This window comes from Drosophila teissieri, chromosome 2L (genome assembly GCF_016746235.2).
Source record: "Drosophila teissieri strain GT53w chromosome 2L, Prin_Dtei_1.1, whole genome shotgun sequence".
In the NCBI taxonomy this organism is placed as follows: Eukaryota; Metazoa; Arthropoda; class Insecta; order Diptera; family Drosophilidae; genus Drosophila; species Drosophila teissieri.
This window is the reverse complement of record NC_053029.1, coordinates 14,906,674-14,931,523: the sequence shown is the minus strand read 5'-3', so window position 1 is coordinate 14,931,523 and position 24,850 is coordinate 14,906,674. Positions and strand designations below refer to the sequence as shown.

The 24,850-nt window shown below is 39.2% G+C and overlaps 1 protein-coding gene across 4 annotated transcripts in view; it reads right to left on the bottom strand.

Moving 5' to 3' along the window:
• LOC122611843 (disintegrin and metalloproteinase domain-containing protein 10) overlaps window positions 1–24,850 on the bottom strand; it is an 88,196-nt gene that overhangs the window by 48,334 nt on the left and 15,012 nt on the right. The gene's annotated exons all lie outside the window — the stretch shown is intronic.

Sequence of the window (24,850 nt, the reverse complement as noted above, 5' to 3'; positions counted from 1 at the left end):
ACGAAAATTAAATCAATTATTTATGCATTCATTTCGTTCGACAACGCATGAAATATTTTGTGTGCTTGGTCAGCCGGCCATGATGTTTGCTGTGCAACTCTTTATATCGATTTAATTGTGAGCAGATTTCGATTCTTTTGCGGTGGTGTGAGCAATTAATAAATAATTTCCGGTTTGATGTACACGCAACACATGACACATAGCGATTTCCACCACTCCTTGGCCCGAATATCCCAGCAGTTCTTCCCACCGAACTCGATTTAGAAGTCTCTTAAATAAATGGCTTTTGGTCATCGGTCAACCAGCCATGACAGTTTGGCTTATTTACTTTTCCTTAAGTTGAGCCAAACTAACTTGTGCAGCAAATCAACAGTTTTAACTGACTCATAGTTAAATATAATGCCTTTTTTGCTTGAAATAATCCTGATTAGTTGGAAAATGTAATGTATAAACATTGCGATAAAGGTTTTTAGTATACTTATATTTCTTTTTATTGCCAGTACAAGCACCATCAAAAGAAAACCAAATTACCTGAAAATATAAAGAAAAAATTCTAATTAGTTAAGTGCTTTTGTATTATTGTTAAAAGATGGACGACGTTTTCAAAATGCTGCCTGAGGGAAAGCCATCGAGTGCCATAAAAATATCATTGCCTACTTGTGTGGGCACCTGAATTATGCTCTCGGCTCTCGACTGTCAACTAAAAGGCCATAAAATTTGTCTTTAAATACCCGAATTCACATTATAAATTTTACCTTACCCAGTGAACACACCTTCGCACTTGGGCCACTTGGGGCGGTTAGATCGTTAGAAGCAAGTTTAACTACCAACTTCCCAAAAAAAAAAAGGACAAAATGTAAAAGCCGAACGAAGATTCAAGAGACAAAGCCAAAAAAGCGAGGAAAGTCACACATACAGGACACAAACTCAGTCAGCCGGAGAGAAGAAGGTAATAAATAAACAACACCTATAAAGGGGATTTAAGAAATTCGAAAGGAAACGTAAGTAAGGTTATAAAAATGCAATTTCCTTCAGCTATTTCTTCTTTGTATTTTTTGCAAATGTACGAATCTGCTAGAACAAAAGTACATGCCATATATATATGCAAAGATAGGTACATATATTAATATGCACGTGTAAGGCCAAAGAAAATAAATACCAATGGAACAAGCTGAAAGCCGCTTTAGCCGAAATAACAAATGTCTATGCAATTTGTTTTAGGGCCAACGCCAAAACAGTAATATATGTGCATACATGATTCCGAGAGAGAAAAGTGAAAATCTACCGCTCAAAAAGGTGGCGCTGGCCCCAAAGGTGAGTTTTGAAGCAATTTCTTTTCATTTTCAATTTTCCTTCGGCTTTTTTTTTTGCTTCTTTTTAACAAAAGGCGCAAACAGGGACGCGAAAATTGCAGACAGGTTGCCGCAGGAGCCGGTTGGGGAAAAGTGCAAACAATTGCAGGCCAGGAAAACCTGGCGCAGCGTTCAGAAAGAAGTATGCAATGCAAAAGAGTGCGGCTGAAATTGAAAGGCTGTTCGTCAGACTATGGGCGTGGCATGCCATTCCCAGCGAGTTTTGGGCGTGAAATGTGTGAAAGGATAATGCCGGCAGCGCAGAAAAGAATTATTGCGCCTTCTTTCAAATGGTTCATTCGGCGGGAGGAAGTCCGGAAAGCTTCAACGAAAGGTAAAAAGCGAGCGGAATATAAAAATCTTTCAAGGAGCTAGGAAAGTCAATTTGGGGATGAAACGCAAGCTCGTCAGTGCACATATTCAATTTCCCACATGTACCGTTCTGTACGTTATTAACCAGTAAAGTTTTTAAACCTCAATTCATCTCAATTTCAAGCCGAGCCTATTACTTAGACTAACAAATTTACTTTCCAACTTTTATTATTCTGTTAGATTTTTATTAGAGTTAAAGCAAAAAAGAAGCTGTATTACTTGTATTGCAGTAAATTCTTTTAGCTCTGATATCAACAGCCTTTAAATAACAAATCGTTGAATTCTTCAAGTCGGTCCATACGATTTCCTACTCAAGGAACACCCCTCGGCTGATGGCTTGCCAAAGAAGATGTGCTTGCTCAACAGTTTGCTCTGCCATTAAACTATCGCCTCATTGTTGGCCCGGTCTTCCTCTTCTTTCGAGCAAACAGAGGAGCTGAGGGCTGAATGCGCGTTGGCCTTTATCTGCCCTGCATATCAAATGAGCCAAGACGGCGAAAGGAGCTGGAGCCGAGGGACTTGGACGCGTCGCAGCTCCAGTTTACGGCATTTCTTTAGCTCCATCTTGATAATGACCAGTGACCCCAATATGGAACCAAGAGTCACCCCACACACACTTTCACTTCCTGTGCCACAGACCGCAAGTCCTGCCTCCTGCCGCCTGCCTCAACCGCCCCGCCCACTTGCGCAAATGGGCACAGAAGTGTGCAAAAGGATTCTCTTGGCAACACTTTCGCTACCATGCATGCATTTAATGTACATTTTTCACACTAAACACGTGCATAAATCATCACGGGGCCTAAAGCTCAACTTTAGCTCAAGGCTAAGTTTGTTGCTGCTGCCTCATTCTTTTTCCGTAGTAATGTCACCTGCACATTGAGGGCAGGCCAGATGAATAAAGCCGACTGAGGAGCTCCCACAAAGGTAACTGCCTTTGCAGACAGAGAAACATGCTGATTTCCAGTTATAGATGTTCTCAATATTGAAGAGTTCTTTTTTAAATAAATTAAATGAATATAACATAAGTTTTAAGCAAGAAGAATGATAGTATCTAACCTCTTTTCAAGTAATACAATTTGAAGAAATAAATAAGCCTTTAAAAATCATGTTTATTATCGCTAATTAAAATAGAAAAAACCTAATTTAGTGTGTGTAAATTGTTTATAATGGCAATTCTTTACGATTTATTCAAATGCGTGCGTGAGCAACGGAAAATAAGAACGAATGTGTATATATTTATACCCATGAATGGGTATAGTCACAAATAAAATCCATAATACAAGCTTTCTAAGTATATTGCCTTTTTATTTAAACTAATTAAACCTTTCTGGGATCCTTTTCTTTGTTCCAGTGCATGGAATTGCATGGAAAATAATAATTATAATGCACAGGCGGCAACCTGGCAGAATGTCGCACACCCAGGACACTTGTCCTGATTATGTGGCATCGCAGCAGCAGCATAACCACCAAAGGACAGTCACAGTTGGTGGTTGCAACCAGCAGCTGCAACTTGCAATATTGCAGTTGCCCTGCATTTCGTGCTCCTCCTGGCAAACATTTGTTGTGACAGACTGGTCCTTCCATGGCCGTGGGGAGGGAGAGGGGAATGGAAATGCGACGCGAAGGGATGCGGTATTGTGGGCATGGGAGATTGCATGCCGAGGCCCTTAGCCATTTAAATTTATGTCTATTTGTGTTGGCGTCTGGCAGTTTCCCAGGGATATCGTCTAGCCCTAAAGGGGTTTGTGTTCGTCCTTAATGATACTCAAAATTGTTATCTGGGCGTTGATGTGTTTATCGGTACATTTATGCTAAATGTCGAGTTGTCCATTAATTTACACATTTCCTGTATATGACTTTAAAATGCCATTTTAGCAATGATTTGCTTACTATTAAAAATGCTTATTCCAGCATTATCACTGTACAAAAACCTTTTTTTAAGCAAATTTCTTTCCTCTGCTATCAACCGAAATTCTTAGAATCTCCGATTTTCCCAAAAAACTAATTAGCCAGATCCTTGGAAGTTATGTTTACCTAAAATAAATTAAAAAACTTTTATACTTGAGTGGCCAAACATCTGGGACCGTTGCTGCCAAAAAATTAAAACCTCCTGCCGGCAAAAAACTTAAAACTTTAATTAGCCACTCCAAAGTTGGAAGGATCCCATGAAGAGAAGCTGTAAGATTTTTCGGTTACTATTCGTTTGTCTTATTTTTGTAGCTTAGCAAGCACTTAAGCACTAGAATACACTTTGAAATAATTAGGGGCATTAGCCATCAAGTAATTTTAAAAATTAATCAGCTAACAGACGAGTACATGTGCTCATTTAGGAACAGACTGTGCGGCATGGTGATAAAATACAAGAACCCAATTAGCACTTAACACATAGGAGCAAACAGTTGGGTAAATAAATGGTAACAGAAGCTCAATTGATGGCCGGAGCACGTGTCCTGGCATTACGTTAAATGTTTTCAGCAGAAGTAAAGGGAAAGACTTTCAATTTCCAAGGCAGCCAAAAAGCCAGACATCAGCGAAAAAGGCAGCAGGCAACTTGGAAACTAGCACAAGGACGTGTGCCAAAGCGCCGCACAAACAGCCAAAGGAGCACACTCACAAAGAGCGATATATACTGGAATGTACAGATATATATATACATATATACATATAACGGAAGGAAGAAAGGGCATACGACTCGCTTAACCCACCATCACTTCATCCTTCAGCCTATTTGGTCCTCAGCGAAAATCTAAGCGCTCAAGTGCCGCACGTGCTGTGCGCGAAATCAATATTTACACCCAGTAGAAAAGAAATACGTTTTTGGCAGTGGATCGTATTGGCAGATATAGGAACTACCTACTCTTCAGGGAGAACTGGGGCGGAAGATTTATTTCCTTATTAGCTATTGGGTGTTCAGTAATAAAGTAAATTCCAATGGGTAATCAAAACACAAGTTTGCTATCGATCTTATATAAAGAAAGCCATCCGGGATCATTAGCTTGAAAACTTGCTTTTCAAATATACAAATCTACCAATATCTCATTAAACTCAATTAGATCATTATTCAAATTGGGTTACATTTAAAACTTGATTTAATTCAACAAAATGGAAAGCAAAATGGAGCACATAGAAGCGCGTCACTTGACCAGTGAGTTTCGCCTGGGAAACTGAATGCAGCCATGGGGAAAATCAAGTGGAAAACGTATATTGGGAAAATCAACTATTGGCAGGCAGCTGTCAGCTGCATCCAAACGGGAAAAGCACAAGGAGCTGGTGGAATAAAAGTGAGACGGAGGAGTTGGCTGCTCAAACAAGGAAAACAAAGGAAGAAAAACGTTCAAGGCTTCAGTCCAAAAGGGAAAACTGTCTAGGAAAGCAACTTCTCTTCAAACAAGGGGCTCCTGCGTAGGACATGGAGTAGGAAAGCCATAGTGGAGCTTATAAAAACATTACATCATAAGCATTTTTGCAGGAGAATGAGGCAAAAATATCGCGAGTATCCTCTCCGACTGTCTGTCTGGTCATGACGCCACAACTTCTGACAGTGAAATGCGCTTCTGGCAAAATATTTGCCAAAATCTAATAAATTACACACAGTCGCAGGCAAACAAAAGCGCTGCGAGGTCTGTTTGAGCACTTAGCCAGACCTGGCATTTCTTGAAGATGGAATTTAATTTATACCCGCGGACTGACAGATTGTCATTCTGCATCCGAAACTAGAGCTTCTCTTTAGCTCTTAAAATAGCTCCACTATTTAATCAGCCCTCGAGTCTCTCACCTTTTAATGTGATTATTGCTTGAGCGCCAGACATTCTATGCAGTAAATACTTTGTGTGCTTGGATTTAAAACCATCAAGGCATGAATCACTATAATTAGATTAAAGCTAGTTAGTTTGTCAAAAGAAGTTTGAAAAACTTGAAGGGGGAATTTTCGTAATTAAAAACTTGAACGTGAATAAACTTGCCATATGAAAAGAAAACACTGAAAAGGATTCATAACTTTACTGAAAACAAGAAGCAAGAAACTGTTCAAAAAATATATATTAATACATTGTTCATTAGTTTGTGCTAGTCAATATTCTGCGAAAATAGATAAACTCCTGATTCCAAACTTTTTTAAGTTGCAACTTGACTTCCAGCAATCAATTCATGCACCCATTGAACCGAAAAGTTTGACGTAGAGAAAAACATGCTGGTCCAACTTCAACTCATCTCTGTCAATATTTCATAATGTTTATTTCTATGAACAAGTTGCAAGCATCTGTAGTCAAACTTGTCGCTCAGTTTAATTCAAACAGCACAACGAACTTCTGGCTCATTAAGCATATTTTCTACTCCATCCTCACTATTTTGTTATTATAAAAGTTGATGGTTCAAATGCTGGCAGCTTTATGATATTTCAAAGGTTATTAGTTTGGATGAAAGTTTTGTCTAGCCACTGTATCTTTTGCCCAGCAGTCAGTATCGTCATCTTCGTCATCTTCGTCATTCATTTCGTCCTGGCCAAGGACAAAGTTTGCACATCATACATATACATACATATAGATAGAAATATATATGCAAATTGTTTTGTGATTTTACAAGGTGGCAGCGCGCGGTTTTCGGCAATATGTTGTGAAATGTGAAAACTTTTCAACAGCATTAATTTGCTAGACTTTTGAACAGGCCCAACAAGTCCAAAAGTTGGCAATAGTGTTTCGTTCAATTAGAATGCGACTGCCTCGATGCCCGAAAAGTTTACCAGATGAGTTACTAATGTGTTAATAACACTCGCATTAATTGGACGCGTTTCACTTACAATATATTCACGGGTGTAAATGCCCAGATGCGTTAAGTGAGTTAACTGGAAATGGAACGCGAACAGGAACTTTTTTAATTGGGAAAAGTTTCGAGGAAAGGGTTCCTGAAGTTGACTAAGTGCAACATGACGCGGAGTAGGTGATGTGGAGTCGTTCTGGCCTGGCCCTTTCGCCAATCGAAAAAGTCACGGCAAGTATTTTCAATTATAAAACTTCGACAGCCAGCACCTTTTGTGAATGACTCTTCAAAGTAATTATAAATGTTAGCGTTCCATGAATGGAACAGTATTTTGTAGACGTTAAATTAATTGAAATCGAGTAGGACGAACAGCATATATTCAGATAAAAAACCACATGCGTTTTCCTGACATTCATATTTTTTAATAATAATTCCACATACAGTAACTGTTGTAATTATAAGCTCCCATTCCCTTAACTGCTATAAAGGTTGAAAAACATGGCCAGAAACTTTCTAATTACACAGATTTATTTGCATACCGAAAACTTACCTAAACTAGGCTTCATTTAACTAACGATTCCGCCCTTTAACCGTAGCAAGTAACCAACCACCCACCACCCACCGAAAGCCACATCCACATTCAGATCCACTTGGCAGGCAGACCAAAGAGCAGAGCCACATCATGTCAAGTACAAAATTGCCTTCACCACTTGAGAAACTTTATGCCGTTCTTCGAGTGCAACATAAATTGCCAACAGTTAGGCGGGGAACTGGTCAAATTCAACGAGACTTGTAATTAAAAGTAGTTCCCCGAAAAAGTAAATTAGGAAAATGTGGGATAATTAAAAAGTTGGCAGGCTTAGGAAGACATCGAACATTTTATGTAATTATTTTCAAATGGTTTCCTACGAACTAACTTTTAATCACGAATGTTTCAGGTTAGGTTATGATAAGTTATTATTATTATTTTAACTTGAAACCCAGTTCATGGAGTTGTCAGTAAACCGCAAAGAATACTATGGACTTCTACTGTCAGTTTTTTAGGGGAAGAAAACCAGTTAATTACCGAGACTTTCGATTTGCTTGTTATATCTTTTTTCTTTGTTAATTTACACATACGTGTGATATATTTCCTGTTGGCTTTACAGAAAGGCGTTGACTGTGTAAGTACTGAGTGAAGCTGCCCTCAGCGAAGTTTAGTCGCTTGTTCTCCGTTTAAAGTAGGGTGAAGACATTAGCTTAGCACCAACTACTAACTAGGAGTAAAAAGTAATAAGAAGCATGTGAAGCAACAAATAAACAACAACAAAAAGCTCGCCTAACAAATAAGTTTGGAAAAAATGTTACCGAATTTAAATTCACTTCTCGTTTGCAGCCATATATAAAACAAATTAAGTTTAAGCTAAAGGAAGTAATGTTGTACTTAAAAACTGCTTTTCAACATTGATTTGTTATTGGCTAACATTTTAGAGTTGAACGGTTATCCAAAAAGAAAGGGTATAAGCATGATCGGTAAGGGCCGTAGTTTTTCCCGCTTTTGTTGTTTGTTGTGGGTGTCGAAGCGCATGATGGCTGAAAGCATGTAAGAGTGTGTATTGTGAGCTTAAAGTACGAGAAACTGGGTTAATAATGTCATTTGCTGCACTGGAGGGCACAACAGCGATGTTGGTAACAACACCACGAACATGAGCCCTGAGCGCTTGGGCATTAGAATTTAAAGCGTTCCATTTAACATCGAATGCCATAAGAGCAACCTTTATGGCAAGTTTTCCGGCTGTCATGGGACTTTCCCTTTTGCTCGTTTCTATTACACAGCTAATTTTGCAAAAATTTGTGCTGGCATTTATCATTACCATTATCGTTATTCAGTTAGATAAGTTTAAGAACTATATTGTTTAGAGAAGTAAACAATTGTCGGGTATTTTTTTGTTTTCTGACGAATGCGATTAGGGTAAACAAACAATCCGCAGCTCGCAAATCACTTGGCTTTTTTTAGCTCATAAAGATAGCATGATATGTCATCTTTGCCTGGGGCCGTGTCTGAATTTAATCTTTTTGTATATTTTAATGACTCATTTAAATATCACTCAGCACGTTTTCACTGTTGTAAAACAATCATAAATTCGTTATTTAACGATGAAAATAAAAAAAACAGAAATATAAATTCTCTTGATGATGATGCATGCGTCACATTAACTTTTGAATGCTTTTTGAAGACATCCAATAGGTAGCCCTTTGTAAATTTAAGTGTTAAAGCTTTCGCTTGCAAAAACAAAATTTCAATTAAATGCATTCATAAATTTATGAAGGCAGCACAGTAACAAACGGCTCAGTCTGACCTAGCAAGCCCCAAAGCATTTTTCATAGTCAAAAGCAATGAATAACCTAGAAAAGGGGTTTGTGGTGAATGAACCCCTCACATCCTTCCATTTTATCCACTTATTTCACCCGTCCCGCCCAGGCACATGTGCAATTTTTCACATATGGCACATATGCAAATATCAATACTGTTGCCATTGCCATATATGCATGTATAAACCAGAAACTGGGTTATGCGCAAACTGAGAAATCCACTCTGAATATTTGCTATACCAAAATTTGGTAACAATTCGTTGCACTTTGTTGATCTGCAGTCCCTATATTTTCTATTTGCAATACAATACAATTCTGTATGAAATGTGTTTTTAAGCTCCCTTTAAGTAAGGATATACGTATCCGGACATCCAAGCTTCGTAAGATTGTGAGATTTAATCCATCGATTATATTTCAAGTCATCTGCTTTCCTAAATATTTTAATGTTCGTTTCTGCTCTAACCATTATTTCCACATCATACTAATCGTGTGTTTTAGGTTTTAAATGTAATCGAATAAATTACGGCGTATTTTAAAATTCCCGTTATTCACTTTTAATGACTTAAATTTCGTTTTATCGATCGATTCATTTAAATAATATATAAGGGATTTAACGCTGAATTTTGAAAACAAAAAACAAATGGCCAATTTTTCAGACCGCTTTTTCTGTTTTCAATTTTCAGAAGAAATTCATTTCTAAATTGTTAATGAGTCTGTCAGCGTTTAGCAAGTTTTCAGTTGCCAGTTGCCAGTGCCCGACTGAGCGTGTTAGCTAAGCCATGACAGCTAGACCCCAAACTCCGCTTCGGTGCCATCATCCCGGTTTATATGGGGATTTTGTTCATACATAAATAAGGAATCCATTATCAAATGGCGTTGCTAATATAGCTACAGCCGCAGCAAAAACCACAGCAGCTGGGTAACCATGCCTATGACGATGGCAACGCCAACAAAAAGGCATAAAAAACCAGAGACAATGCGAGGAGCGCAGTACAAAAGTTGCGCCTGCCTTTTTCGCATACAACTTACTTTGGAGTTGGAAAAAAAATATACTCCATATATATGCATATTCGTACATACTTCTGATTTATAAGCACGCTCTTTTGCACACAAGCCCTGCACATTTATAATGAGCATATTGCCAAAGCAGAACTAAGGAATAACGCAAAGGAAATGAACACCAGAACTGCGATTGAACAGTGGGCTCAACGTTGTATTATTACATGCATATTATTATTTAATATATTATTATTTGTATTAAGTATTATGTGATGAATACAAATGCTGAATAAATGAGCTGATTTACTTTTTAAGGTGGCTCCTAGGGAGCACTTAGCGCACTCTTGGTGAATGTCGGATTTTCGTGCCCACTGTAGGGAAAACAGTTCGAAACTTTTTCATTATGCTGATGGTTCTTCCTCCTGCCCGACTGCTCTATGTACCAGGTAACTTCCAGCCTGAGTACCCCCAAGAGTTTCAACAGGCAAACCCGGCCCAAAGCTGTCTAAAATTTAAAATGAAAAGAAAAAAACTATAAACCGTAGTTGGGAATTGGCGTCGTCTGGAAGTTGGCAAACGGTTTGTGACGATGACGACAGCGCCGACACTAGCAATTAAAAATTTTCCACAAAAAGTTGCAGGCAGCCAGAGACGCCCACTTTTGGCACTGAATTTTGTGGCAGCAACACAGGAGCAGGGCAGCCACAAACTTATTAATTTAACAATTACAAAATAAATTGTGAGTGCGCCAATTAATTTGCGGTCGGTAAAGATACACACAAAAGAGGGTAAAAGCCGGGCACTGTTCGGTAGGAAGACGAAAAAGTCGTCAGCATCATTAAGTGACATTTGTGTTACTTTCCATTGACGTTAATTGGTAAGGAGCCCGTCTGGAGTCTGGAGCCTGGAGCCTGCTGTAGGCCGAGTTTGCCTGGTTGCCAGGAAAAACATTTCAAAGAGGTTGGGAAAACTCCTATTAACCGAGAGTCTGCCATAATTGCTTTGATTGTTTGCCAAAAATGTCCAATAGACGTGAGGAGATGAGAGGAAAATGCTGGAATAGAAAGACAAGTGCCAAGTCTGCTCAGACTGCCAGAGACTTACCAAAATTCCTTTTCGCCATTTAGTAAGCCGTGAAATGCTGGAGTAGAAAACACCACTATTCCTGAAATGCCCTAAAGTTCCTAAAACTTCCTATTTTCTGGTTTTATAGACATTAAACCCACTTAAAGCTTTAACTACCTTAGCATAGACGAAGAGTTAAGATGACAGTACAGTGAATTTATTTACAGTTGACCCCTGGAATAATTTTACCATTCCGATCCAGGAGAAACTATCTGGCAAACAACAACAAAACCATTAACATGAAATTACAAGGAATAAATAAAGAAGATTCCTGTTTCGGGCTTTCTTGGGTTCGGAAGCCAGCCCAAATTTATAGGCAACATAAAATGGGAGCAGACAATGCCAATAACAATAAACGAAAATAAAGTTTATGACCGTGCTAAACACAGCGGCGAGCCGGAAAATGCCCAACAGAACTATAAATGAACAGATATAGATTATGGTTGATTTTTTGTCAGCGCCAAGGATAGCCTCGTTATGGAAACTGGCCTTTACCAATTGTACTCCGGGCCAAAATTGAGGCCTTACAAGACATGGAAACATCGTGCTCATCATCAATGCCGTAATCATTTCAGCATCCTGTGACGTACCTTAACGTGAGTTGCAAAAAATATCGCCAGTCTCAGAAAGGATAGAAGTATGAAAGGAAATTCCTTACATAACTTAAGCTTGCAGTTACTATTTTGTTTTAAGAGAACAACTGAAACTTAGCACTATAATCAAGTTTTTATTTTTATTGCAGTATAAATTGAAAGCCACCGTACTATTATTTTCTTCATGTACCCCTTTGAGTGACGCTTTTCAAAACGCCTGACAAGGTACACATGTCGAACAACATCGTGGAAATATTGTTGAAGGGAAGTGTTGCGAGAGATACACGCAATCAGGAGGGCACAGACTTCGGTGGTCTCTCAAAATGTGTAGCATACACAAGGGGGCGTCTTTTGTGGCTCTGGGGATAAGTGATAAGCGGGTGGGTAGTGATGATGTGGTTTGTTGTCCTATTCGATTCGATTTGCGCCTCAGTATTATTTACGTTTCACTTGCTCAGTTATGGGATCGTCCTGCGTCATGGTCCTTCTCGGTTGCCGCTGGTGCTGTCAGGATGATGTAGCACAATGTGCAGACTTTCAAGTTGTGCCCAAGGAGCTGGCTTGTCATGTTACACGTAACGACATTTTGAATTAACGAAGCATGAGATTTGATTATATAAACTGCAACAAGATAACCAACAGCAACAACATCTACAATGGCAGCTGCCGCAATGACAACGCAGCATGGACGGTAGCAAATGCCCTTTAGAAGCCAACTTGCGAACTGATGCCGCTGCAAACGCTTAGCTGGAACCTGTTCCAATCTGCAACCCAGCCACCACTTCTATAGCACATTATCCCCATAATCATCATTCTCGATTATTGCTGCACTACTTTTCCGCTGCCTGCACTTGATACATTTTCAATTGCATGGACATCTATAGTCCAATCTCAAGGGTACGGCTGGGTGTTCATTATTGCGATTATAAACATAATAATGTTAGGAACCGGATGCGAAGTAGCGGTGGCAATGTTCTTGGGTATATTGATTTAAAACCTCATTAAGTCATCCTTTAATTGGAGCAGTTATTAATTGATAAGTCGTCTTCATGCTAATATTTTTATTTAAATGAGCCTTATCTATTTTTATACATGTTACTCGTTATATATTCGATAAAGACTGCTCGTTTATTAAAAATATATTATCAATTCAAAAATGATTAGCTTGCGGAGTAATGGGTATCTGATAGTCGAGACACTCTGAAATAGGTTTCTCTCTTGTTTTATATGAAATTTTTATTTTATTACATTATGCATAATTTTAAAACTGCAGTAGATTATACAATTTTAAAATAGCTTACAAGTGAAACGAACTGCATGTACGACTTAATTGGTGATAATGGAGAACCTTATTTATACAAGTAATGCCAGAATGAGCAATAATTGAGATTCAGTTAGTTGGCCCACCTTGCACGCGAAGGCAGCACAATTCGTAAAACTCATTAACAAGTTGAGTACATAAGATTTAACATACGATGTCTATGCTGAAGAACCCATTCCGGCCACCTTGTTTTAACCACTGCCATTGTAAGTTGCCGCTTGGATGATTTGGTTTTCGTTTTTAGCTGCAAGCTAATTTCACAATCTCATTTGATTTGTTACGCAGATTAGTTTTGCTTGGCGGTGCCTCAGAATTAATTAAAATCTCGACCTTGGGAAACTTGTATTAAATTAGTTTAATTATGAAAGAAATCCACTACCTTTGATACTTGAACTTTTATTCATATTCATATCCGTGGCGAATTACCAATTTGTAGTCTTGAACTTGAAATTTATCCTCTACAAGGACATGGAAAGGCTAATTTTCCTTTTTATTTGTTGTTTTGTCTGACTTGACATTTTAATGGTTGCTGATTGTCAATAAACACAAAACATATATATATATATGTATATGTATTTTACTGTGCATTTAGCAATACCTAAAGGGCAGGGCCTTTTTGCCTATTGTGTTTTTACGGCTAAATTATGGGCGCATGATGACTTTTTTTGGCTTTCCCAATTCCAGCGGAAGTTTTTATGGCTTTTATGGAGGAGCGCTTTTTGTTCTTTTCTTGTTTCATCGGCTTTTCTGTTTTTGTTTCTATACATTTAATTTTTTTGCATGAAAAATTCTTGTTTAAAAATTAATGGAAATACTAATTACAGCAGCGTGAGAGTTTTTCACAAATAAATTTGCATGAAATGACATTGTACATTAACAAATCCTGTCTATACATACATATTATTATTTTAGACCGGATTTATTGAAAAATTTAATTAAATATGCCTGTATGATTTTTTGTTGTTAATAATAAAACAAACTACAACTAGCTAAAATGCACAACACTCACATAGCTCATTTAAATATGAAACCAACCAACCAACCGACCAACTTTGTTCAACTTCACGCCCATTTTGCCCAGAACAGAGTCATAGTTAAAGTGCTCTGCGTGCTAATGAGAGATGTTAAATGAAACTCGGCCGTGCCACAATCAGGCTGGATTCTGGAATCTGGCTGGTTCTGGTTCCTCTTATTCTCGCTGCAGCTAAATTAATTGCATACAAATTATTTAACAGTAATAAACATAATAAAACAGGAGTGGGTGGATTCGGCGGTCGTTGTAATGCCAATGGCAACGACCAGGCAGGCCAGGCCAGCAAAAATGCATAATGAGCATTAAAATGCTTCGGGTAAACCCATGAAAGCAAATTGTAACTGCAATGGCAGTGCCATGGCTCCCATACACGTGTGTAACTCATACATATATAGTCCGGAATTATACAAAAACACACGTGCATAAATTACACTAGTCAAGGTAGCAAAAATGAGTTTGGCTTCCGTTGGGTTGGGCCACATTTTTGTACAAACCCGTGCACATTTTCCTGCTACTCACGTCCTATTTGCTTAAAATTCTAAACGAATCCTTTTCATTAGCAACGCAAATGGCAATAAAATGGGTACATCGTAAAGAATATTGAATGCTCTCAAGCCAAAATATATTTTACGAACTTTACCGACACTAGGATAATATTTGTGAATAATTGAATACTTGTTAGATGATTACAGAAAAACACAAGTAAATTGTAGGCCCATAGGCAGAAAGTTCCAGAACCCAACTTTCAATGTAAGTATTTTCAAGTAATTTATGTAGTGTTCCCTTTTTTTCTTTGCATGCTGATTTAACAATTTTATGCTGATATACCAATTTCCTTATGGTCTAAAATTGTTTTTGGTTTACGCCTCAAAGTGTGGGACTAGTTGGCCGCCCAAACATGGCCCAATGGCGCCATGGAAATTCTCAGCTTGCTAAAAATTTGTGCATAAAAAAGGCGAGTGGCAAAGGGAGTGAGCATGAAATAAAATGCAATTGCACTTTACACAAAAGTTCAACGCATTCAGTGAGCTATCCGGCATTAATCCAATCCTCCGCCCCGCCCCCGTTGCAGTCCCCCGTTTCAGTCCATCCTCAATCCATTTATCCTTCGCCCTCTGTCAGTCATATACACATACACATACAAAACGCATACATACACATATACATACACATATAGTATTGCAAATGCAAACTCGAAATCAAAGAGCAAACTGCAAACGGACAAGCAAACTCGCAACTCAATGACGGAAGTTTGCATTTTCGCAACGAATTCATAATCATGCTGGATAACCCCCTCGACCAGCCACGCCCCCACAGCCCTTACCGCCCACACCCCTATATAGCACATAGCCAAGCCTACGAAGCAAGAGGATTGGTTGGCAGCTGAAAGCACAGTTTATCCTTTTTGATTTGCAGTCAGTGACGTTTGGGGAGAACTCGGCCATGTTTTTTGGTCCCTGCTGTTCAACTCCGCTCCGCAGGCCGTAAATATTATTTCGTATCCAGCGAATAAAAATGCCATACACACGTACATGTGGAGATAGGCAACGAATTTACTGCTGAGTTTGCATGAAAAACTAATGAAAAATTGTGAGTAAAAAGCAAATATGACAGCAGCATTGGCAAGTTCCATTGGAATGCGCCCACGACATAGTAAAATACATATTTTAATTGAATGATGTGCTCCTTGAAAAAACTAAAGTGCTCATTCCTAACTACCACTCTTATGCATAACTTTACCCATGTTCATTACATTAGTTTTACTATGCTCTCAAAAAGCCATCTTAAAAACCATAGGGCATTAGAAATAAAAAAAATAAATTCTGTATAAAATATTAAATTTATACATTGAAATTTACAAACTCACATTATAATGTAAGCTCGAACTATAGCTCGCTTAATCGCTAGCGGTACCTGGCCATTTAAGTGCTCAAAGCGAACTGAAAATGAAATTATTTTAATTGACAAAAACCCAAAGCAAAGGAAATTGCAATTATCCTTGCAGGAAACTGCCCTGAACACCCACATAAACACACACAGACATTATGAATGCCGTTGGGAAAGGTCAGGCAGGAAAATGAGAGGATGCCGAAGAGGCAAAGGTTCCCGTTCCCAACAGCTGCATATCTAAAGCACATGCACTCGCTGAAGGACCCCAGGGATTTCTGCATATTTTACACGGTCTGCCCACAGAAGAGCTGCTAACAATTTTACATCGTTATGTGCCAAATGCAACATTTAATTTTAAATTATAAAGGAAAACATGAAACGCTGAGGCAGAAGAGCCGAAGGTGTGGTTCGTTGGAAGGATGCTGGCTGGCGGTGGCGAGCACAAAAGCGATTATTTATGTGGCCATCGTTTGGAAAGGAGCAGGAGGAAATGGGGCGTACCTCCTTAAACTGCCAGGACAAGAAAAATGTATATGTACGAGTATATAAAAAATGGAACCAGTCATCCTCGTCTGCTGCTGTCCCTGTCGCTTCTGATAATAAAAGCAAACTTTACCTGGAGCAGCGAACTCCGTTTTTATGAAGTACATATTCAGCGTTAGAAACCGAGCACTCACCTGGAAAGAGAAGACGAAAAATAAACATTACAATATATTTGATTATGGTTTATTATGCCATTGTCTGCTCTGTGCTCGGGACAGGGCCGCTAAACGCAAAATAAATTATTGAAATTGTCAAGAGAAAATCTTCCTAATCTTTTTGGGATTATGCTAAAAGCATAATGTGCTTTTGCGCCAAGAATTTTACATAAAACCGAGCAGATAAAGAGGTCCATAAAATAAATTTTCCGAAAATATTGGGTTTATATCTTTAAAAACTTGAATTGGCTTTGAAGCAGCAGAAAAATTTTAAAAACTACCTATGATTGCGAAACCATGGGTGTACATTTCCCATTAAGTGCACACATTTTGCGGTCTCATCTTGCTGTTGATCTTAAACGGCCTACGCAAAATGTTGGCATTTTCCAAAGACAATGCTCATAGAGGGACGGGCACTCAGATACAGCCACATCTTGCTGGTACTTCGGTCTGTTTTACATTTTTTAATGGCATTTTATCAAATGCAATTAATCGTAATTGCCCGTTTATCCGCATACAGCCCACATATGGCGGCCTAAAGGCAGCAAAAATACAGAAAAAAGTAAAAGAAAAAGAAAGTAAAGTAGGCACACATCAACACCCCCACAATACCCCCTATCCGCGAAATACTTGAACGTTTACTTCAAGTGCCACAGCGGAACAAGAACAAAGGAGTCGACTCCGACTCTCGGCACATTAACATTTTAGAATTTCTTTATTTTTCTCCCTTTTTTCTCCTTCTTGGCAACGTGACAAATGTATACGAAAAAAACCAAAAAAAAAAAAAAAGAAATAAAACAGAGACATAGAAAATTACACTTAAATGGGCGAGCAAAAGGAAAAAGGGGCGAACATGCACCGCGCACATACATCAAATTACACATGAAAAGTAAAAATTGTTGCATCCCACCCCCAAAGAGGGTAACCATCCAAACCTAACCGCCTAGTCACCTAACCACCCACCCACCAACCGAGTGGAGAATACTTTATGAGGTCAATTACCTGTCATTTGCATGACGGCGTAGCCAGAACGAAGGAATGAAAGAGAGGGATGCCATAGATGGATGGGGAGGAAACGGAAATGGAAGGTTGTACATGTACTTGTATTGGTATTTGTAGTTGTATTTGTATTTGCATTTGTATCTGTGCATTTGGGGCCGAGTTTTGCCAGGGTGTCAGTTTCCATTGGATTGCAGGGGCACTTTACATCTGAACTTTAAGCGAAGGTCATCGGTCTTGTCTCTTTTGCTCGCCTTTTACTTTTGATTTCGTTTTTCCCTTTGCACTTTGTTGGTTCTCTTTCGCCATCGCCTTTTTGCCACTGGTCAAGGCAATGAACTCGATTAATTAGGGGCATTGACATAAGTTTACTCCGCACTGCATGCTAAGTTCAAATGTCAAGCTGGCAAATTAATAGCCAATCTGGTAACGATTTAAGTGGAACAGTATGTGTTGTCTTAGATTGGATTTATAGAAAGCAATTTCGGGGTAAGGCAAGATTAAGTGCGAGTCGAGCTCTTTCGATTCGGCCACGACTATTCTCTATGTGAGCTAATTTTAATCTTTATCACTGGGTAATCAAATTTATATGTTATCAACTCTTGTTGTATGTGGTGTATTTTTTCAAGTTGAGCTCGTTATTAAAACACCACTCCCAATCGGTCAATTTCTGTGCCAGCGATGAACGCGCTGAGCTGATAAGAAATCCACAAACCCATTCATAAATACGCCATGAGCTGAGAGGCCAGCGATTGAATCAAGTGGGTTCCCAGGGGTCCCAGTGGCTATAGTGGCTACAGTGGCATACTGGATACTGGCTACTGGTTTCCAATTTAATCGGAAACAGCGCTGAGTCGCACTTCAGTATCTTAGGGGAACCGGGTATATTGTGCGAATATAATTAGTGAGCGCTTTTTGCAGCAATATATAAATTTGTACACTTTTTAAATAGATGTTTTTCATCATTAACTTGAAACAAAGAATCCAATGAAATCATTTCCTAATATTAATTACAATGGTTTTCTTTTTTTATTTACTCAGTAATTAATTATATATACTGCTGTGAATATTAAATTGCATTTCAAATTTAACGCAAGCTTCCCGGGTCAAATTGTCATATATCATATTTAAATGCTGAGAACTGGGAACTAAATTCTTGTAACATAGCCAACGAAATGTATATAGACAGTTAAAGATAGATAGATATAAACTCCCAGCACAACGAACAGCAGGCAGAACTAATAAAAGTGCAAAGCACACAATTTGAGCTGGGGAAAAATAGAACCGAAACAAAGGGCAAAAGCACTAAAATCAAATAAAAATGCGGGGAAGAGAAGAACACTGGAATCCTGGAACGGATAGCCAGGAATGTGGAATTATCTTTTGAAAGCAGAGGGAGAGAGGCCGCAGTGGCACCTCGGAAAAGCAGCAGCTGGACAAATGGAACAGGGCTGAACATTTTGGATGCACGTAGCAAAACCCATCACGCCAAGAACCCCATTCCACCTAACCCCCCACCAGAACCCACCAACCCAATCTCTGTGGGGTTGTTGTCAAGCAGCTGCTGCAGGGGAATTTGGATTTTGGTTCGCCGTTGCATTAACATGTTGAGCAGGTTGCTATGACCGTTACGGAAGTCCACTGCCACCCTCCCAGGGAAACCATTTTCAACGATGCACTGTGTTTCCGAAGTTATCTGCATGAATACAATAGATTATCTAAGGGAGTTTGCTTCGAAAATGTGATTGTAAACAAAAACTAATTATGGTTGTCTTATGCATTGTAAATGCTAAAAGGTTTTCTAAATATGTTTACAAAAACTTAATGTTTGGATGCTTTTTTAAAGTTTTAAGTTTCTAGTTAATAATGTTGATATTCAAAGGAATCAATCAGGACAGCAGATAAATGACCAAAATTCCCCTACATAAGTCAGTAAAAGGAATGAGTTTTGGATTTTTAAATGGGTATTACTCCAGCCAATATGCTGCAAGCCACAGTAAACAATGCGCCCGTGGGTAATGGGTGATGGGCTCTGGGTTGTGGGCTGTGGGCTGTTGGCTTGTGGGTGGCAGTTGGTGGAAGGGCGGAGGCCTTGGGCCGGATCGCTAATGCACACGCACAATGAACGTGCACAATGCACACTGCTGAATGCAGGATGCAGTTGCAGTTGGCGATGCCGTTGTGCTAGTTAATGAAATGCGGCATTCAACGGCCGACAAGACGTCGCCATTTGGTGCGTGTGGCCCCCAGCTGCTGGTTGTTTTCTGGGCAGGGGGCCACAGGCCAGGCAAGGCAGGGGGGATTTTGGTTATGGTCACGTTTATACACGGAGGCATCCATCCCGCGTATGCCAATCAAAAGCAGGACTTCACCCAGAGGAATGGGTGCCGGTTCCGACAGTTACGAGGAACAACAACGGCGTTAACTAGCGCACACACAAAACACAGTGCGCGTTGTCGGTAAAGTCAGAGTCAGAGTCAGACTCATAGTCACAGTCGTCGTCGTCCTCAAAGCTCCTCCCCATGTCCTCATCGGACCAGCGCTTTACCGTTAATTACCGGGTTGATGCAACATTCGGTTTAACGGTCAACGCTGTCCAAGTCACGTAACTTGGTAAATTGGATGTGGGTGCTTTGAAGGAGATATCCTGCACGCTGGCTTTCCCAGCGTTTCAATAATGAATAGTTTCAGAGCACAGCATTAACGAATTCTGTGGCACATTTCTCGATACAAATTCCATTATTATTGCTTTGTGCGCAAACGAGAATTGTATGTAGCATAAATATTATAACCAAATAACAAATTCAAGGAACATATTTTCAGTTACGACTTATACGCCATGTGAGCCTTTACAAAATCACAAATATTTTCTACCATTATAGTTCAGGCTGAAAAAAGTAAATTTGAAATTCTTATATGTGGTTTATTTTTAAATATTTTAATTATAAAACATGTGTGACCCCTGATACATTTATGAAGCAAGAATCATTAATAAAAATCAGAACAATTTAATAAAGGAAGAATAATAACCTCAGATATGTACATTTTTTTCAGAGCATAAATTAACGCAACTTTCACTTTTTCTGTATGCCTACTATATACATTTTTAGCTTTTTTCTATTGTTTCCACTAGCCTTTGTGTTCCAGTCTTTTTTTTGTGGCACGTTTAACAAAAAATAATTATAATAATTGCATTTTGCCAGCACATGACGGCAAAATTACCCCTACCATGGCTGCCAAGAGTCGAGTCGTGCGATGCCAAGTGTTGCACAAAAAAAAAATACACAAATGAAAACACACACACATGGCATGCAGATAAAGGAAACCCACAGATGCGTATTTGGGATCCAAAATATATGGCAGTCATACGAGGCGGCGGGAAAATGGATAGCCAAGAAGAGGAAATGAGTTACGCTTAGCGCACACGTTAAGTTATGAAAATTATAAACAAATTAGCCACGCGGTCTGGATTATGATTATGCGGTGTGGCATTGTTGGCCCTGCATAAATTAGTGCCATCAAGTGCGCCAAGTTCGCAGCACTTCAAAGTTACGAGAGTCAGCACCCTAGCCCACTAACTATACAAAACTACATATCTACACACCTCCCACACTAATTCACACCAACAAGCCGCAGCATCCAACCTAATTTGTAATCTGTGCCAAATCTGCTTGTAATATGTTTAAAATAATTGGAGCGATGGGCATTAACGGTGGCAGCAAAGCGTTATAATAGGGCTTATTAGGGTTACCCCGACAATGGGCGACAAGGGGCGTGGCAGCTGCCAAATGGGAGTGACTGAATCCACCATGGCAGCAGATTAGCATAACAAAAGTAAATGACGACTGCCAATTTTGCTACACGACGTCGCTGCAGAAACCTCAGAAATGGAATTGGGGCGAAAATAAACAAAAGTGACAGGATATTATTTAAATGAAAGTCACAGTGTTTTAAGGAATATTATCTGGAATTTTGGTATACCTAAAGAAGCGGTTTATTATATATGTTAAACTATCAACAGCACATTTTCATTCAAACAACTTACCAACTAATAGAAGACATTTTTCATTAATACGCCTTAAAACAATTTGGAAATTGTATATTTTATTGTATCTTAGTTGGGAGTTATTACGCATTTTGCTTGTTCAATGTTATTTAAATTCTAGACATACGTCGTATTTCTTCATATCCTTGCCACAAAACTACCGATTCATTAGGCATTCAACAAATGTGTGCCACTCACAAAACATTGTGATATATTTCAACAGCTTAAAATGTCGTGCTAGCTAAATCCGCAGCTCGAATTTATGAATTTTATGCGTGTTTATCAGCATAACATGCCGCTGGGCTCGGCTCAGAGTTTCGCAGTTCTCCCAATGGGAGAAGGCAGAACCCCACCAATTCCCCAGAGCGAATTCAAAACACAAAAGCTCAATGGACATGTAGCCCTGTCGAGATAACATACACAACCCAGCCATTCAGCCAGTAGTCTCCAGTCAGCCAGTCGCATAGATACAACAGAAATTGCGACATGTATACATGGGAAACAAATGAAATTCTCGAAACAGTAGTAGAAGCTCAAAAGCGAAACGCAACGAAACTTAACCAAACGAGGCGTGAAAATCGCCAACAAATCATACAAAAAACCAAGAATGAAAAGACAACTCGACAGTAAGATACCGTGTAATCGGTGTTTTAAAACCCTTTTTATTTGAGAAAACAAAGAATGGTACAGTGGAATAATTCTAAGACTTTATCTTCCTAGTTCAATTTCAATTACAAAAATATTTATTTTTAGTTAAAATTATTAATTATATGACTGCACATCCTTTAAAAATAAAGACTAACTAAAGTAGGCTGCGAAAAATGCTTGAAATGTAATATACCCGCTTGGCCCAAGGGTAATGGGTATAAAAAGCGCAACAAGAAAATTCTGTGTGCAGAACACACACGCTCACATATGCAAATCAAGCAAAACGTCAGGGGGAGGGGGTGGAAAATGGGAGGCAGGGGGAAAGGGTGTTGCGTTGGGGATGGGGAACGGTGACGAGAAATGATTCATGGCTGTGTTTATCAACAAACACGTTTCACGAGGCGCTCTCAGCTGCTAAGGAAGCCAAATGGGCACATGACAATAAATAAGCCAAAGTCAAGTCTGCTCTCCGTTTTAGTTGTAGTTGTGTTGGCAGAAAAACTTGGCGAGCGAGGAGGGTGGCAGTGGGGTAGAAGGACTTTGGGGTGGGGTCTCGGAGCGGGAAATTCGGCCGACAAACATAAACAAGTGCATGGAACTTGACACATGTTTCAAATGCCATTTTGTTGTGCCTTGCATGCAGACCCCTGCTGAACCCAAGAGGTTTGCTCGAAAAGTTAAGGAACTGTTCTCATAAGTCATTTATAATGTATAAAATATGTAATCTATGCAGGTGATCTACAATTGTAATTAAAATAAATAATATCGCTCCTTGTAATATTTGCATATTTGTTGAATCCCAATTGCTGACCAAGCGGTGTTAAAAAAACCCAAGGGCCCAATACTTTTTCTTCCATCCTCGTATGTAGATATACATAAATGGGTTGCATAAATGTATGTATCGAGATGCATAGTTGGGGAGGCGCTAATCAAAAGCAGCTGGCGATGACGATATATAACAAACATGGAGGAAAACTGAAGCCTTCTCCTGCTGCGCTGGAGTGTGTTTAGGGTGGACCAAGTGAGATTTTGAAAAACAGGCTGACAACTATTGAAAACGTTTCTAAAAAACCTACGAAAAACCTTAAATCATTATCGCACCTAAAAACTTATTCATATTCTCTACAATGCAAGACTACGTCATGTTTGAAACACAACTTGTTTCAAGGTTAAACAGCTTTAACCCAAACTACACCCTCACTGGAAAATAATGCAGCGCACATCCATTATTTCAGTATGCAAATAAGTTACCTGGTTGCCAGCAACTTTCCACACGCTTGCAGACGGAAAACAAATTTCGGCGAAAACTTTTTCAAGTTCAAATGTAGTTTGGTTCATCCCAATCGTGATGATGGTGCACATGTGTGCATTTGACACTCGCTTTTGGCCTCCTCAGTGTTTATGACTCATTTGGGCAAACGAGTTCTCCAACACTACTTCCCGCTCCCCGCTCCTCGCCCTTTTGGCCAACAAAATGCGAACAACACTGGAGCGGAGCTGTCGCAGTTGGGAGCCCGTCGAGCCGATGGAGTCGGAGGAGTCTTTGTGTTAGTTTCAAGTAATTTATATGAATTTTATATGCAATTGCATCAATCTCAATTATATTGTGCCCTCGAGTCCTGCCTACCCCATGTTGTAGTATGTGTGTGACATGCAATATTAATTAAGGTTTTTATTTTGGTAAATGCTTTGAACCAAGGCAAACTTCAGGAAGTTTTACTCAACTCGTACGGCTTTTGGGCTTGGCTGTTGTTCTTGACGTCACTAACCAAAGATATCGGTTCATAAATCTGCTTGCTTGTGCGCTGCAGTCCATGGGTTCAACGTCCGAAGCAAATTATAAAAGCAATTTAAAGGACAATTTTGAAGCAGGGAAAGTGTCAGTAGGTAGTTTTCCCTTGAAATACAGCCAGCATCTCAAAGTCATAAAAAGGTTAAGATGCTTATCCCTATCAGTGTCTGCAATGGCAGTCAGTAAATTCATCAATTAAAACGAGCCATGAGTGGATGAGGCATTCAGTGGAGCGCAGTGGCGGGCAGATTGAGCGACGTCAGAAAGAAACGACAAGAAAAATCAATTTAAATGATTACAAATTGAAGGAGACAAATAGTCGGACCGACGTCGGGCAAAGACAACGGTTTGAAGCTACAAGACATGAAAGATGTTTACCCAGAATGTACTGAGAACAATGGATATGAACCGTAACTGGGAAATATGGATTTATGGCAAATATAAAGTAGAGATCTCGTCAGTTTCAACTGGAAAATAAATGTTTTATCTTTAAATAAATAACCTGCTAAATAATTTATAAAAGAACAAACCTTTTGAAATCGTAAAATATGGTGTTATCAAACACACCCGTACAGAAAACGATGCGCCACGTAAACAAGTTTTAATTTTTACTGGCTCGTCAGCCATCATCACCAGGAGCAGAAACGACAAAACAAGAGAAGCCTTCACAGTCCAATCCCCAGAAACCCACTTTCAATCGCAATCCCAGTTGGAAATCCGACAACTACTCCCCCAAACACAAAGTGCACTAACTGACTGACTGAGTCAGCTTCTTCGACAGGCACTTCATCTTTATTTCATGTTTCAGACTTAATTTCTTTTCTTCCGTTTTTTTTTTTTTTTTGGGGACCCAACAATTTCAATTCTGTGTCGCAT